Source organism: Phyllostomus discolor, chromosome 15 (genome assembly GCF_004126475.2).
Source record: "Phyllostomus discolor isolate MPI-MPIP mPhyDis1 chromosome 15, mPhyDis1.pri.v3, whole genome shotgun sequence".
Lineage (NCBI taxonomy): Eukaryota > Metazoa > Chordata > Mammalia > Chiroptera > Phyllostomidae > Phyllostomus > Phyllostomus discolor.
Genome location: NC_040917.2, coordinates 5,536,912 through 5,551,172, shown reverse-complemented (window position 1 = coordinate 5,551,172; position 14,261 = coordinate 5,536,912). Strand labels below are relative to the sequence as shown.

General features: G+C 44.0%; 1 protein-coding gene across 3 annotated transcripts in view; it reads right to left on the bottom strand.

Annotated features, from left to right (window-relative positions):
• Window positions 1-9,861, bottom strand: part of LYST (lysosomal trafficking regulator) — a 149,642-nt gene extending 139,781 nt beyond the window's left edge. For 2 of the 3 annotated variants that reach the window (XM_036016055.1, XM_036016056.1), the window contains exon 1: window positions 9,720-9,861. The gene's annotated coding sequence lies outside the window, so the exon portion shown is untranslated. The remainder of the gene's footprint in view (window positions 1-9,719) is intronic. The other variant, XM_036016057.1, reaches the window with a different exon arrangement.
• Window positions 9,862-14,261: the final 4,400 nt, after the last annotated feature.

Here is a 14,261-nt window from a genome sequence, read left to right as displayed (position 1 = left end):
TATTTCACCTAATGGCTCTACCCGTTCACTCAGAAGAGAAACCAGAGTAGCACTTCACCGGGGGCCTTCTCAAGTTTTCCTCTTGACAGCTTGCTGGTTCACCTCTGCATCTGCTACTTGCTAACTCTGTGACCTTGGGGACTTGACTGCCTCTCTCTAAACCTTAATAAAGTATCTATAAAACCAAATTACTAAGAGTACCTAAAATTGTAAATAATAAAATTAAATGATAACACATATAAAATGCATAGCACAGTGCCTGGCAGACTGTGGTAAAATCAACAATTATCAGCCATTATGACCATCCCCTTTAATCTGGCCCTTCCCCTCTAACGTCTCGCCAGAACATGCATCTCCTAGGCCCCCATCTCCTCTCTCAGTACCAACCACCTCTTCTTTAGTCCTCTGCTTGGCCTTTTCTTCCATCCAGTCCAAATTCTACAATGGCTAAAATGTCACTCACATTCCTTAAAATCATAAATGACACTCCAATTCCTAAGAAATAAGACCCCAACTCCTCGTTATCATGCTATGCAACTCCTCCACCATCTACCCTTTCTCATCTCTCTACACATCTCACAACCCACCCTACTGCCCAGTCATCCCTCCTAAGGGTACACACTTTCTCAACACTATCTCACTGATATTTGTTACACCATGTTGCTGCTGCTACAGAAATTCCATTAATTCCAAATGAACTACTTTTCTACATGCCTCTGTCTTAGTTCTCACTGTACTGTACTATCAGACTGTACTGATTCTTTCCAAGGCAGACTCTACTTTCCTTAAGGAGGGAAAGCAGGTCTTATTTGTTTTTTTAAAAAAATCACTTGTGCCTAACACAGTGCCACAAATAAACATTCACTTAATACTAACTTTGATAGAAAACATTTTAATAGTAAAATTCCTTTAGGAAAGTTTCCCACAGCTGAAACTCCAAGAAATAAATAGGTCCATTTACAAAGCCTTTCTCTACTCCACAGCAAGGAACGTGCTATAGAAACACCTGAAAAAACCTTATCAAAGATTTGGCCTTTTAAAAAAAGGCCAAATCTTATAAAAAAAAGGCCAAAAGATTAAAAACAATAAAAAAATTCAGCAATAAAACCTTTGATGTATATTCCTCCTATGTTAAAGATTATAGTATACGTTTAGAAGTTCTTTACAATCACCTGCTCATATGATAGTTTCCCATACCTCCTAAAAAACACACTAAAAACATAGCTTGGACCCTTTCCTAAGTGGGAAATGAAAATAATAAGCATAATTTATATAGTAATATCATAGTGATCAGTAAGTTTTTAATATATATTTGTACAAGGTAAAAAAATTTGCAGTTAGTTTCAGAAACACTGAACACATGTTTATAAGCTTTAAAGACACCTTGCAGGTGTACACAGTGCTGCTTTTCTCATATTCCTCCATAATTCTTACAGACACAATGAAAATTAGCTTCCCTTCTAGAGAAAAAAAAATTTAGTTGAGGCAATCAATTATAGACAAGTATGTTTACTGTTACAAAACATTTCACATCAAACAAGATAACAGTGAGACCAAATCGAGGTCCAGTCGCTCAATGTGTTGCCCTCCAGCCACTCACAAAGAAGGACAGACAGTAGGACTGACGGGAGTGGGGACTGGGACGCAAGAGAACAGCAGTAAGAAAGGAGTACTTGTTAAACACTTTCTGAACGCATGCATTTCAAGTTCAGCCTATACTTAGTATTTTTTGTACCACATTGGGCAACATCACAATTTAGTTTCTATCACTATGGCCTAAATGTAGACATGTGTAAAGAAAAATGTTAAAGTTATCAATGAATTGCATGTGAGAAACCACACACCATGGCTTTCTCTGGGTATAGGGCATATCTCTCCAATAGACATGTCCCACTCATCCGAGCTTCTGACAAAGCGTCTTACTTGATCTGAGATGCATCTTCCTCTCACTTTCTGACTAGATGTTACTAGGAGGCACTTGCTGCACTTCCAGCTTCTGTTTTTAACCCCTCATCAACACTGGCTTCTCCACTGCTTAAATTTTACATATGTATATAATTTTATAAATACATATATGAAGGGGGACCAAAAACTGAAATTTATTTATGAAAAAAACGTGTACTTATTCTCACAGGTTTAAACTTCAGTCACCTTCAAAGTACTCTCCATTTGATGCAATACATCCTACTGAGACGTTTTTTCCACTGCTTAAAATAGTTTGAACGTGTTGATTTTGATTCCTTTTAGTGCTTCTGCTGTTTTTTGTTTCACCTCTTCCACATCAGCAAAATGTTTCCCTTTGAGGACTTTTTTCATCCAGAGAAATAAAAAAAAGTTGCTGTGAGTGAGACTGGGTGACTAGGGAGGGTGAGGCACAAGGTTCATGCCCTTTTGGCAAAAAACCGCTGAACACTCAGCTCGGTGTGGGCAGATGCCCTTGTAAATCACCCGCCATGGAGTGGGCAAATGCATTGAAAGAGTCTTTTAAAAAATCACAGAACCTGAACGCAGCCTCTCACAACAACACCAGCTGGTACACTGATACAGATGGGATCCTAGAACACTCACCTAGCAGGGGAAGCCTGTTCTGCAAGAGGCCTGCCATCCAGATGATAATTCCATTGTGCGGGTCCCCCCTCATTTATATATCCTGTTGGCACCCCCTCTGTCAAGATGACTCAGGGTAGTCCGCACTTCGAGTGGTCTTCTCACCTCACTACTCTCTGCACTCTGCCGTCGGCCCACACTACTCCACTAGAACTACTTGGCCAAGATCAACAGTAACCTTCTGACTGCCAGATCCAATCCAATGGACACGTTCCAGTCCTTATCTTATTTGACCTCTCTGAGGAATATGAGCATATGAAACTATTAATCATTCTTACATCTCTCTGGACTTGGGAGATTCCAAATTTCTTGGTTTTCCCCCCACCCTTCTGATGACTACTCCTCAGTTTTCTTGGCTGGATTCTTCCTCACTACCCCCTTCATGTTGGTGAGCCTCTGGATTTTCCCCTCTTCCTCACCTCTCTTTGTGTTCTCCTTTGACCATCTCATCTACTTCTAAGGTTTCAAGCTCTACCTATATGTTAATGCCTTCTAAATTTTTTTCTAGAGATTAACCCATAACTTCCTTCAAATCTCCAGACCCTTATAGAACAAGATGCACCCAGAACATTTCAGGGTAGTATCATGGGGCTGGAGAGAATAATCTTAGGCTAGTAGTAAACTCCATTCATGCCCAGGGGTTCAATTCAATCATTCTCAACAGCACAACCCCTTTCCAAGGTGATAGCTCCCCTGGTTACCTATCAGTGAGATGACTAAACATCTCAATTTGCCAGGACAGTCCTGGTTGATGCCTGATGCCCCAGGATAATATTCCTATTAATAATATTCCTTTCATTTTCAAAGTAACACCTGTTTGGTTAATAATTTATATAATCACCCTACCTCCCCACCAATCCTTCCTGACTTTTCCTGCACAACTAGGTGAGGCCTCCTCCCTCCCTGGATTTCATACATCCTACCTTTAAGAACCCTAGTTCTGCTGCTAAGAAGTTTCCCTATATCCTCCACCTTCACACAGGAAGATCACTTCATCTTTTCCTCTTAATAAAGCACTACACTCACTCCCAGGCCAGGAAGACAAGCCAATTATCTGGCTTTCCCAGAGTGGCTTGTGCATCATGATTATCCCATTTTATCCACAGTTAAGGCTCTCTCTATGTTATAGCTACATTTGTAGTTGCCACCTACTGACCTTTGAGTCAATCATCTCCATTTACTGAGAACTTTGTCATACAACTGCTGTCTTCCTCTCCACGAATGACCTATTATTACTGGGGGCTTTTTACCATGAAAACAATTAAGCTTCACACACTGGCATTTAGAACTCTCGGAGTTCCCCTTCTTCAGTAAGCCCTACTCTGCAGAAGGCCAGCCTGGTTTAGTAGCTGGGCGTAAGGGTTTGCGGGTTAGAAAGTCTCACGTACTTCTTGGCTATGCCTTGGGGGAGGTTGCTTAACTTCACTGAGACCCAGTTTCCTCATTTGTAAGATGGAGATCCTAATATGTGCCTTGAGGATGGTTGTGAAAAATAAGTATGATGATCAATGGCAAGCATTTAGTATAGCGACCAGTATGTAGTACGCAATAAACAGTGGCTTTTACTAATATTACTGTTGTATTAGCACTATTAATCTTGGCTTCCCAGTACCATCATTGGTCATTATTTGGCCTTTGTGTCACCTGCGGTTGCTCCACCTCTGGAATCTTGGATTAGGTCTCTCACATCACAAGTGCTCACTGTCCCGGCTCTAGTACCCCTTTACTTCTACCAGTTGTACACCTTACTCATTGAGACTCTTCACCCTCTTCATTCTCAACATTTGTCAGCCCATCTTGGCTCAGCTTTCTTCCTTAACCAGGCAGGATATCTATGGTTCAGCCCATCAGTTAGCAGCCATATGACCACCCTCAACTCCTTAACTTCATACCACCCCGCACCCAGTTCTCCAGCATACTTTCCTTTCCAGTCCCCATCCAGGTTCAGTAGAATGATTTGCTTTCTGCACTATAATAGGGAGCTGCTGGAGTAAATTGCTTAATCATCCTGATTGACCTCTTTCTACACTTGTGATTGCCAGGGTGTTTATCAGTACTCAGCAATTAGGCCACTCGTCCCTGGTCAACTCCCTTCTCCAATCACAGGGTAACTTTTCTTTTCCCCTCTAATATACCCCAACCCGTGCACTTGCTTCTCAATCTCAGCACGGGACGCCCTCCTGGACACTTATCTATATCTGTACCAACTCCCTGTTTCCTTCTCTTTTTTAAACAGGAAGGCACATCACTGCTCTTCTTCAAGGTAACCCTTTCCCCTGCTCTCGTGTTCCAAACCCTTCCATTTCCTCTGAGATTATGCCTGATTATCTTCTTCCCCTTGTGACTTTAATTTTCTTTCCCCCCTCAGTGCCTCTTTCTCCCAGTCTGCTAACGTGTCCTTGACTATTCACTTTTAAAGAACAACAAACTTCCCCGATCACATCGCCCCACTCAAGCTTCCGTTCACTGTCCTCCCTTCCTCACCAAACACGTTTGAAAGAATATATTTACTGAATGAATGCTTTTCTATTTGATTCTGACTTCTCTCTTGAGTGTGTGTGTATTTTTTTTTAGAGAGAAGGGGGAAGGTGGGGAGAAAGAGAGGGACAGAAACATCAATTGGTTGCCTCCCACACATGCCCCAAATGGGAACCAGGCCCAAAACTCGGGCATGCACCTTGACTGGGAATCGAACCAGAGACCTTTGGCTATACAGAATGATGCTCAACCCACTAAGCCACACCAGCCAGGGCCAGACCTATACATTTTTTAAATTTAATTATATCTGACTCAGTTCCAACAAAGAAAATAAAACAGCCATTTCCACCAAACTGATGTGAACTGATGAATCTCACATCTCCAAATCTACTCCTCTACCCATATTTTTAAAATTAAGAGCAATTACTAGCATCGCCACTCACCCAGTCAGACAATCGAGAATCCTCTCCTTTACCCCATACCTAAGCATGTCCTTCCTAAAATCTCCCACATCTGTCTCCTGTCCCTTCCCAGGGCTCCTACTGCACAGGGATGTTGTAAGGGTTAAATGGAATAATAAATGGAAGCACACTCTGTAAGATGTGTGCTGTGCGCACAGAGATTATTTAATATTATTATATCTTTGGCAAAGTGAACATGAAATTAAATTTAATATGACTTGTTCTTTTTTTTAAGATTTTATTTATTTATTTTTAGAGAGGGGAAGGGAAGGAAGAAGAGAGAAAGAGAAACATCAATCTGTCGCCTCTTGTAGGCTCCCGACCGGGGAACCTGGCCCACACCCCAGGCACATGCCCTGACCCGGGAATCAATCAGGGAATGGAACAGGCAACCTTCTGGCTTGTGGGATGATGCCCATCCAACTGAGCCACACCAGTCAGGGCATAACTTGTTCTTAAAAATACAATTCTGGATCTTAGTAATCAATACTTTCTTTTCTAATCACAAACACAAAGCATCTGTTTGGCAACTTGGTCTATAATTTTTTCAGGAATTGGTCAGTGTCAAGTTGTTCAATGTACATTTTCTGGTTGCACCTCTCCTCACCCCATTTTTAAATGTAAAATATGTGGTTCTTCAGGTTTATGGAAAAAATCCTCTACTCTCGTAATTTATTAAAGGTGAGAGGCAGTGGTTGTGCTGCACAAACATTTCCGAGGTCCTGTGGTACTCTACCTTAGCATTCATCTATTTCTTCTACTCACGGAAAGTGGCCAGAAGCTCTAGTTTCCTCATCCATTCTGAGTTTCAATTTCAGAGAATTACATTTCAATGAAACAATGTTTCACTTTGTTTGATTCCTTTCGTGTTTAATTAAGATGATCACACTTTAAGCATTACTCTTTCATATTATTAGACAAGATTTTTCCTTTTTTTTCTTCCCAGCAGTTAGATCTGGAAAGTGTTCAAAATTTCCAAATGTATCAAGTCACCCTCTATTGCTATAGACCAAGGCCAAGAGACTTAAGAGGCACTGGTGAGAAGTAACAGCAAAAGAAAGTAGTATCAACAAGAATATAGTGTTCCCACTGATTCCAAGATAAGTTTATAATTAGTTATTAATGTGACATTTTTATATTCTTTCAGGATATATTTAGGTTGAGAATACATTTAAAAACATTAGCTTAGCCAAGGCCGGGTAGTGTAGTTGGTTAGGGCATCATCCCGATTCACCAATGTTGCAGGTTCCATCCCCAGTCAGGGCACATACAAGAATCACCCAGTAAATGCATGAATAAGTGGAACAACAAATCCATGTTTCCCTCTTTCCCTCTCTCTTTCTCTCTTTTCCTCTTTCTCACTCTAAAAGTTAATTAAAATATATTAGCTTATTACCTAGATTCTTAATGTAAGGAGCAGATCTTAAATTCTAGGGGTCTGATACATTTTGATATAAGTTTTATGGGTCAAATTCTATTGATCCAAATACTGCATAATTTGGCTTAAAAAAAGATTTCCATTTAACATGAGATGGCTTATTTATTTAGAGACATCTTTTAAAAATAGTTATTGATTTTTTTTTGGAGAGAGAAAGAAAGAGAGAGAGAAAGAAACATCCATTTTTTTGTTCCACTTATTTTCATTGGTAGATTATTGTACATGCCCTGATTGGGGATCATACTATTTAAAGCCATCTTTAATGAAACAGAAGACTTAGGATCCTCTCTGTATGTTACTGACTTATTAGTAAAGTATTAAAAATGCAGGTCATTTCCATTGTAATTTCACAAATGGCTAAATGAAGCCACATTTGATAAGATTTCTGAGGCCTAAAAAAATTTAATTGAATTTAAGTCAGGCATCTAGACATAATTCAGGAAAAAAAATTAATCAGATGAAGTTGTTCAAGTTAAATACAGCAACAAACTGAAAAGATACTCTAACATTCTGGACTGTATGGCTCTCCCCACAACTGAACCTACCAGATACACTGAGGGCAAGTAAATAAAACCAAAACTATATTTGGTGAAAAGAATGACTAGATTGTTCCAAAAGAGCCAAAAAGAATATAAGCACGAAAGTTGGCGGTACATGGGTGAAAATATTAAGCCCCTGATATAGTCAAGATAAGGTAAAACGTGTCTTCCATACAAAGTCAGGACAGTCTACTGCGAATGGGCTCCATTTGGATGTCTCATTTTCTGGTCTCCTAGCCAACTCCCAACCTTCTCCCCACCAAACTGCTCCTCTCATAAACCTTGCTTCAGTACATGTCTAAAATCTGGTGTTCCAGAAGTCTGCTGTTGACTCCACAACCCTCAATTTACCCAGAAGTCAACCACTCCACCAACTGCACTCTGCACCATCTCTGGCCTGGATTAAGGCAGGAGTCCCCAGACTGATGTCCCTGCTTCTGCTGCTGCCTAACACCCACCCCCACCCCAACAAAGTCTATTCACCATCCAACACCACAGTGGCCCTTTCAAAAAGTAAATCTGAGTATATCCCTTCCCCATTCAAAGCGATGGGCCTCAGAGTGGAAGCCCGGTCCTTACAAAGGCCTGCAGGCTGGGCACAGTCTGCTTTCCCATGCCCACTCCACCCTGACTTCATCTCTGTGGCTCTTACGTTGGTTGCTTGCTCCACCAAGCCAAACCAGCCTCTCTGCTTTCCCCAAACGTGTCCATACGCTCCTGCCTGGAAGCTTCTGCTGGTGCCTTTGCCTCTGAACACTCTCCCCCTAGAGAGGTACTGGGACTACCCCCTCGCTTCCTTCCAGTCTTGTGCTTCAATGTCATCTTTTCCAGGAAGCCTTCGGTGGTTACCTCCAGTTACAGTTTCAACCCTCTCCCTGCTCCTTACCCCTCCTCTTCCCTGCTCTGCACCTTCAGTCCTTAACACCACGGGACACAGCACACATTTATTAATTATCTCCCAGTAGAATGGAAGCTGCATGAAGGAGGGCAGTTTTCATCTGTTTAGAAAACTGTGTGGCACACAGTAGGTGCTCAATAAATATTTACTACCTGTATATATAATTGTATAGTTTATAAACTGCTTTCATGTAAGTTAAATTCTACAGTAACTCACTTCCTCCTTATGCCCCCTTTTGTCCAAATTCTCCAATCTTGGCGGTAACAATATGAATGACAGCAAGGGGTATCAGGCAAAAAGTTGCTGGCGACTTGCAAAGCTCTTTAAAAAGAGATAACCCCGCATTCACTAACTACACCCACAAAACGAACGCTCAGAGTCAACATCTTTATTAGCATAAGGTTGCTGGGTGTGTCGATCTGTTTGCTGAAAAAATGAAAGTTGAATTCAATACTCAAGGAAGCACGGGTCCGAATTCAACACCAACGTATATTCAACTCCCTCAACATTTTCGATCTGCTTCAAGCGGACCGGGTGCTGTCACTGGGTGTGTAAGGTCTGCAGAGCACACAGGGAATGCTTTGTTTTGTTTAGCCTGGTGAGGATCAGGCGGGGAAGCGTTTCTTACAGCCTGTGGGCTGATCCCCGCCGCCGCACAACGACCCACCCGCTGGCCTCCACGCTGGCTCCGGTGCCGGGGCTTCCCCACAGTTTAATCCCACAGGTGGCGAGGGGGAAATTAGTTTAATCCCCCCCCACACACACCCCCAACAAGGCTCCCGCGATGCCCGGGACAGACGGCAGACGTCCCAGAGGACCCTCCGGAGAGCCTCTCTCCGGGACAAGGCAGGTCACAGGCTGGAGCGGGAGATTTGACAGGTGGGCAAGCAGCCTCGGGGACAGGGCGCCAGGAGCGACCAGGGGGTGGTGGCGCGGAAACTGTCAACTCCCGCCGTCAACCAGCCAGTCCGGGCCCGGCCGGGGTAAGGGCGCCGTGGCACCCGATAATCAATGCAGTCCAGACAGCAGCGCGCTCGACCTCCGACCCCGCGCCGGGAAATAAAGTTAGTATTGGTGGCCGCGCGGCGCCGCCAAGCTCCGGCTGCAGCTCGAGGCTGCCCAAGGCCGCGGGAAGGCGTCCCGAGCCCCTAGCAGGAAAGGAAGCCCAGGCCGGGGCGTCGGGCCGCGACCCCAGCCCAAGCTGACAGACGCCACCCCAATTGCCTTCCCTCCAGGCCGCGGACAGGGTCCCGGACTCAGCCCTCCGCCAGCATCGTCGGTTCCCCGCGCCACTTTACCTCTAGTCTTGCCACCACCACCGCCGCTGCTGCCGCTGCCGCTGCCGCCGCCGCCGCCTCCTCCGCGCGCTCCCCTCACAGGGCGAATCTTGAGTCCTCGCCACTGCCGCCGGGGCCAGGAGCTCCCACCCCCGCCCCCTCAGGTAACCCAGGAAACCGGGAACACCGCCCCCTCCCCCGCATCCGGGCCCAGACCCGCCCGCTTGCGCTTGCGCACTGGCTCCGCCCGCGCCCCGCGCCCCGCCCCTCGCTGGTTAGACAGCTCCAGCGTCGCAGAAGTGAGGCGTAGACCCAATGGGGAAGGGAGGAGGGCGGGTCTAGCCAATGAGGAAGGGAAGAGGGCGAGCCAAGCCGCTGGAAGGAGGCCGGAGCTGGGACTGGACCCGGGGCGGGGCCGGGTGCGGCTGGCTTAATGAGAACCTGTGCGTTAGAGCCGGGAGAAAATGACACAGGGACTGCCCGCTAGTCCCCAGTTTTGGTGCAGAGCAGGGGATCAGAGGAATATGGGAACGGATTGGGAGAGGGAGGCAGCGTCTCTTGTAAAGGGTTACGGTGGGCTTCTTTCAAGAATCGTGAAGATGTTTACGAAGCCACTGTGGAATTAGATGAGCGCAAATGTGCATTTTTCAGCTCCCCAACACATTTGGGTGCAGCGCTCACTGTCCACGTTGTATGCCTTAAAATAGCGGCGCCTCCAGAGGGTGGGAGCCGTGGATTAAATACAAGTCTGTTTCTGGCTGCATCGCTGACATTGGCTGCTGGTCCCAGCTTGAGGCTGGACAGGCTGCGGCCGCGGGCAGTTGGGTGTTTTAGAGGAACTCCTCCTCACCACCCAGAAACTATGACAAGCACTGCGGGGTGTCCAAGGCAGTGGGACAGAGCCTGAACTCTGAGGATCTGGGATTCAAGGACTACCTAGCAATTCAAACTATAAGCGCATGGTCTGTAAATTGACAGGAATTGCTTTAGAATCAACAACTCCAGTAATTTTTGCACAGGGATCAAGAAATAGAAATAATTTGGAATATTTATATCCTAAGGCTGTATACCAAATGCGACTTTTAATATCTTAAACTCCCATCTGACTCAATGACAAGCAGAGTAATAATTGTCCAGTGATATGCTTTGAAGAGGCTCTTCGGGAAAATCCCGCACTTTGACACATGTCCCCACTGAACTCGGAAGTTCACACCTTTAGGCACACGTTGCCCACTTCCTCTGGCAATGTTTCAAAATAAAAACACTTGTCCCTGGCCCAGTACGCGGTTAGAGTGTCGACCCCGTATCTGAAGGCTGTGGGTTCCATCCCCGGTCAGGGCACATACAAAGGGTCAACAGTGAATGCATTAAACAACAAATCAAAGTTTCTCTCTCCCTCTCCCTCTCCCTCTCCCTCTCCCTCTCCCTCTCCCTCTCCCTCTCCCTCTCCCTCTCCCTCTCCCTCTCTCTCTCTCTCTCTCCCCCCGCCTCTCATAAATAAAATAAAAAATGTGCATATTCCAGGGATGGGCAACATCCCAAAGGAGAGCAGAATGTGCCACCCCACAAAATGCCACTTTGGCAAGTGGATTATATTGAGCTGAAGATAATCAAGACCAAGCAGATTTAGGAAAAACTTTGACCTTTCCTTTAACTACCTAAAGGGATTTAGATCGGTCACCTGCACCATGGGGTGAGCACCAGATTACCAAATATCTGCTTTTCTTATCTTCCTGTCAGTTGCCCTCCTCTGCTTTTGAATCCCCAAGTCCCCTTTTCATTCCTTAGCTCACAGGTGGCAAACACCAGGCCAGTAGGCCGAATCTGGCCCTCCACCTTGTCTTATCCGGCCCAGCACCTTGTTTCTACCCTGCAGCAGCACTGAGCTCTCGCTTAACTGTTAAGGAGTAGTTACACTTACACAGTCCTAAAATTACATTCGGTCCTTGGAAGGCAACCACAAGGCTGATGTGGCTCCCAGTAAAAAGGAGTTAGACACCCTGCAATTGCCTGCCTCTGGGGCTCATATTTCCAATACATACAAAATTAAATTTGTTTTTTTTTTCTGTCTTTTAAATTTGTTTAAATCTGTCTTATGTCAATTTAATTAGTAGACCAGCCAAGGGAAGAAAGGAAAAATTTCCCACTCCTGCAATACAAAATCCCTAACAAGTTAGTGAAAGAGATATCTAGGGAAACTGTTGGTTGTTTAACAAATATAGTTGACTCTTGAACAAGTGGGGGTTAGGGGCTGCGGTCCTCCACATAGGCAAAACTCCTTATGTAACTTTTGACTCCCCCCAAACTTAACTAGTCAGCCCTTCAAATCTGCAGGGCATTGGTTCCAGGACCACCCCCCATAGATACCAAAATTCACAGATGTTCAAGTCCTTAAAATGGTGTAGAACAATGCCCACAGTCAGCTCTCTGCATCCATGGATCCCCAGCTGTGCAGGGAAAATACTGTTTTCCATCCACCATTGGTTGAATTGGCAGATGCAAAACCCAGGGACAGGGAGGGCCAACTGTATATTTATTGAAAAAAGTCTACGTACATAAGTGAACTCACGCAGTTCCAACCCTGTTGTTCAAGGGTCAATTGTATATCATGAACACCTACTGTGGGCTAGGTACTGTGCAAGGCACTGGACATCTTGGTGAATTTATGTGAACTCAAAGAGGAAGAGAAGTCAAACTTGACCTATTTCACAGTTTTACCTATAACTAAACCTACTCTTACTTACATCAGCTTTCACCTACTAATCTCAAAATGACTAATTTTTTTAATGGACAAAAGAAGTCATAGAATTGTTAAGTCTTTGTTTCTCTTGAATGGAAGATAATAGATAATCCTGATTTTGTTAAAGCCGGAGACTGAAACAGACTTTATATCTGTATACAGATATCAATATCTGTATACAATGTATACAATTGGCCCTCAAAATATTATGTGTTTTTAAAAGACACCAAGTAATGTTATTTGTGACTATTCTTTTCTCTGATTATCTGAGTTATAAAGCATTTTAACTAAGCTACCACAGTAATGATTTTGTTCAAGAATATTTTAAAATATAGATACTAAGTATACATATTACATTAAATTTAGCTTAAAAGATTTCAAATGAACATAAAAATGTATAATCATGTACATGCAACAGAAGAAAGAATAAAGATAAAGTAACAGGCACATAGAAGGAAGTCAGGTATATATATCACACACTAGAAGACTTGGGGAGTAGGAAAATCTTTAGATAATTTGACTTTAAAAAGTAGATTCTAAAATCAAGGTTTTAAAAGATGCAGTTAATGTATATGTGTATACTTTCACACTAATTATTCGCCAGAATACATTAAAATAGTAATTTTGTGACTACATGGACATATAAATCAGATCATGTCATAGTCTGCTCAGAAAGCTGCAGTGACTCTCAGGTCAAAACCTAAGTCCTCGCCATGGCCTATGGAGCCTACACCGCAGGGCTCCCAGGTCCTCATCCCTTCCTGCTCTCACATCCCTGCAGACAGACACACTGGCCTCTTCACTGTTCACTGATGTTCAGACAGACTCCTGCCTTAACGCCTCCGCCTCCACATTGGCTGTTCCCTCTGCCCGAAATGCTTTTTCTCCAGATAGCCGCATAGATAACTCATGTCTTTGCTCAGATTTCACCTTCTCGATGAAGTCTGTCTCGACACTGCTCTTAAACCTACACCACAGGCAACTCTGCCCTGGACCCCACACTTGAGTGTCCCTCTTATCACAAGTGCCATCTATTATGGACGGAATTGCTCCCCCCTACCCTCTGCCCATGTTGTAGCCTTAATCCCCAGTGTGACTCTATTTGGAGAGAGAGGCTCTAAGGAGGTCCTTAAGAGTAAATGAGGTGATAAGGGTGGGGCCCTCATCCAAAGGACTGATGTGCTTAGAAGAAGGAAAAGAGACACCAGACTTTCCACACCAGCACAGGCCATGGAAGAGAGGTGTCACCAGAAACCGGCCCTGCTGGCACCTTGATCTTGGACCTCCAGATCCCTCAGAAAATAAATGTCTGTTGTCTAAACCACCGAGTCTACAATATTTGGTTATGGCAGCCCCAGCAGACTAACACACCCTCCAAACTAATTTTATTAAAGAATACACAGCTTCTCTGTCACTTGGGATCTGGTGTGGAGAGTTGGCATGGTGTGATCCTAAACGTGATCTCTTTTATCGCACTTATCAGCTTCCAACGTCCTACTTAATTTACCCATTTATTATGTCTATTTTTATTGTCTGCCACATTTAGACAACCTTTATTCTGGTTACGCTGTACCCCAAGTGCCAGAACAGTACCTGACACAGTAAGCACTCAGTCAATATTTATTGAAGGAATGGTGTAATTAAGAAAATTTTGTTTAAATTCAAATAAGCATGTAAATGCTCGGTTAATCATACTTTTAGATAAAGTGTGACAACTTTAAGGCCCATGTGTGGCGGTAGAGAGGAATGGATTTGTAAAGAATTGGTAGAGGGGATGCAGTTACAGGAAGATGGTCAAGATTAGACAGAGGGTCCTCATTTGA